Genomic DNA, 3,478 nt, shown 5'->3' with positions numbered 1-3,478 from the left:
CTCAGAGGAGGAGTTGTTCTCTCCGGCCCCTCCGGCCCCTCTGCCGCTTCCATCGGCCTCCTTGCCGCCTCAAGCCGAGACGGTCCCTGTCCAGGATGGTGCTGGAGACGGCGCCGAACCTGCGGGACCCTCGGAAAAGCCCACGGCCTCTCCTACATCCAGCGAGATTCCCTCCCCAGTTCCGGCTTCCCCCCCGCTGCCTGCACAGGTTGCCCCAGCAGTCCTGCCTTTGTCGGAGGCTGTGTCCTCCGTGTCGGCGTCAGAGACTGCCCTGGAACTGGCGGCTTGTTCGAGCTTGGACCATCCCAGACCGGCTTCCCCTTCAGTGGCCCCGGCGGCTGGTCTCTCCTTCCGTGGAGCGAGGGGTGCCCGCCACCTGACTGTGGGGGCAGTGCATTTGCCTGCTTTTAAGATCAGCATTCTCGGCGGGTTCGGGGGTTGTTTTTCGGGGATTGTCCCCTGGAGGCTGCCATCTCTGCCGCCTCTCTTGCGCCCTAGTGGCGGGGGGCAGGTGCATCCCGAGAGCTCTGCCTTTGGTTCCCAGCCCGGAGGGGGTGGGGATGAAACCATGGGGCAGATGAGAGACAAACCTGCTGCGTTTGCAGTGCAGAGGGAGAGGGCACAGATGGAGGAGACCACAGCTGGTTTGCTGTGGGGAACAAACATCTCCAGACCCCAGATGAGATTTCTGGGGAAGGCTTCTATCTCCCTGCTGCTGGCATGCCTCAGTGGTTTTGGGAAAAGGAAGCGTGTCCCCACACGTGCTGCCATTGTACTGGCAGCAGGGTGCAGGCCTGTGGGAATGCAGAGCCTGCCTCGTGGGTTTGGCCTGGGCCGTTGGGCTCAGGAAGTTTTTGGGCCAGGGCCAGCATTTGGCCTCTTGGTGTTACTGGGGGTGGAGGTTTCTCCTACTGGTCCTGGTCCCCCTTTGTGGGCCAGTTTTGGGGTTCCTGGTCCATCATGGGCCAGGGCCCCCAGGGCCTTTCCTTCTCTGGCACTGCTCTGCTCTGCTGCTGCTCTTTTCATTTTCGATCAAAAAAAAAAAAAAATTAAAATAAATAAAAAAGATTGAAAATAGCGGGCAGCAGCTCTGAAGCACTCTGAAGCATTGAAGCATTGAAGGGCCAGAAAGGGACATTCCAAAGTTGTTCAAATTGTTTGAAATTGTTTGAAATTGTTGTAGGACTGTCAATGGTTTTTTGATAACTATTGATGGGACTCTTTTGCAGCAAGTCTGTTTTCAGGACCAAAAAGGACTCTCAGATGTCCAAAAGAAACAACTTCAGCTCTTGGACTGTTCCTGAAACCCAGCTGCTTGGACATGAATTCTCTTTGCATTGTTTTTTGCATTTTCTTAGATTGTAGGATTGTTTTAGTGATTTGTTAGTATTGTATATTTTACAGGTGAAGACATTTCCTGTTCATTTCACATCAGCATTTTTCTTTTAATTTATACAATTTAGAAAGGTGAGATGTTGCAGACATTTTTTCATAGAAATCCTTTCTTTCACATTTGTCCATCTTCTGGGAAGCAGAGCCCCAGAAGAAGAATGTAAACAATTGTTATCAGCTGCTGTGAAATGTAGCAGGTGCCCCTGTGATTGGCTCATCTTCCATGTGTACCATTAAAGGCCAATCACAGGAGCAGCTCGCTCAGGGACAGATTCCCTGGACACAGAACTTTTGAGACAGAATATCCATCCTGAACTAGGTAAAGTGTCTAGGAGAGGTGAAGGGTCTGTGGAACTAAAGCTGAAGGAGAGGCCACGTTCCAGAGACAGCAAGGAGACAGAGAAAGAAAAACAGAAAAACCACGAGGTCAATCTGCCCCCGACTAAGGAATTCCTTCGATAAAGAAGAATTAGTGCTAAATGTCATGTGGAATGAATATGTATGAACTTAATTTGAAACTGTATGCATATGCATTTGGAAGGGGGGATAAAAAGAGGACTCGGAGTCTCCAGGGGCACGCATGCCCTTTTGGGGAGTCTTGCGTCCGGCGCGCGTCGTAATAAAGCATACCGGGCTTTACAACTTTTACAAGTTGTGAGGTTTCTTCTTTTCTCCGCAAAACATTTTGGCGAGCCAGCCAGGAGTTCTCTGTCCCCGCGGGGGCAGGGGGGATAGACGGACCTCCAAGGCACGCACCAGGATTTTTTCCTGGTGGGGCTCCGCTTGTCTCAACTTGCCACCTGCGAGGACAGACAACTACCCGCTGGCCTGCGGAGGAGAATACGGTATGTATGGGGCCCCAGGGGGGGAAGAACAAGGAAAGAACAAGGGAATTAACGACCCAGAGACGTCTGGGATCAGCCGATAGAGCGGCTGTATTAGAGACGGGGTTCGTTCCATCGTCCTGATAGAGCAGGACTGCCAGCGGCTCCGGGGTAAGCTAGCTGCAGCTGATAGAGCGGCTGTATTAGAGACGGGGTTCGTCGCCTCGTCGTCCTGATAGAGCAGGACTGCCAGCGGCTCCGGGGGTAAGCCGGGTGAACCCGTGTATGCGTGTATTAGAATTCAGATTCTGATGGGGCAGAGCTGAATTCGCGTATGTTTCTTCTGTTTGTGCGTGTGTGAGTGGTGTCCGGACACTGTGTTGCTGTATGGTTAATGTGTGTGGCCAGTGCACTGTGTTTGTGATCGTGCAGGTGATATGTGTATGGTGTATAAAAGAGAGTAAATCTACAGTGCCCTACAGTGCGGGGATGGGTCAGTACTCCCCGTGTTTGAAGCAGCCGAGTGAGGCCAGAGGCGCTGGCTGCAGCAAGCTGCGGGGGCAGGGAGAGAAGTGCCCTGCGGAGAAGCGAGTGGAGGAATGTCAGTGATGGTATTTATCGTGTTTGAATGTAGTGATTTGTGTAGATTTGGTACATTTTAACCGTGAGTATGAGCTCAGAGAGTTCCTTTGCCTTGGATGTTTGGACTTGATCTCTAGACTGTGTGCTGTTATTTTGATTGTGTCCAGGAAAAATTGATATGAGTAAATGCCGAATTATGGTGTGCTGTGTTGTGTTGAGAAAAGTGAGCACTTTGAGAAATATGCCCTTCCCAGTGATTTTGTGTGGTGATTTTCTTCCGCTGCATTGTGGTAATTTGATTCTCAGATTGTATAGTGGTGTTTGTGGAGATTTTAAGATTTTGTGGCAACAAGAGTAGCATTTTACATAGGAGAGCTATAGTACGGTGATTTATGTTTAACTTCGATAAAGTGAGTTAAAGGAATTCCAAGAATTCTCCCCCTCATAGTAAGTCAAGCCTTGGCCCTAGTGAATTTGAGATAAGGCGGGGGGGGGGGTGCGTGTGTCTGTGTCTGCAGGTATATCAGAGTTTTGGCTGTGACTAGCACAGCCCTTTTGCAAAGCAGCAAAACAAGTGTAAGTAGACACAGTGCTTAATTAGATTGTGCAAGAAGAGAACTAGAAAAGAGTGATATTTTGTAAAACAGAGTTTATATAGAAGGGATGAATGAGATGAATTA

The sequence above is a fragment of the Zonotrichia albicollis genome, chromosome W (genome assembly GCF_047830755.1).
Source record: "Zonotrichia albicollis isolate bZonAlb1 chromosome W, bZonAlb1.hap1, whole genome shotgun sequence".
In the NCBI taxonomy this organism is placed as follows: domain Eukaryota; kingdom Metazoa; phylum Chordata; class Aves; order Passeriformes; family Passerellidae; genus Zonotrichia; species Zonotrichia albicollis.
The sequence above is the reverse complement of the archived record's forward strand: the minus strand, read 5'-3'. Positions refer to the sequence as shown.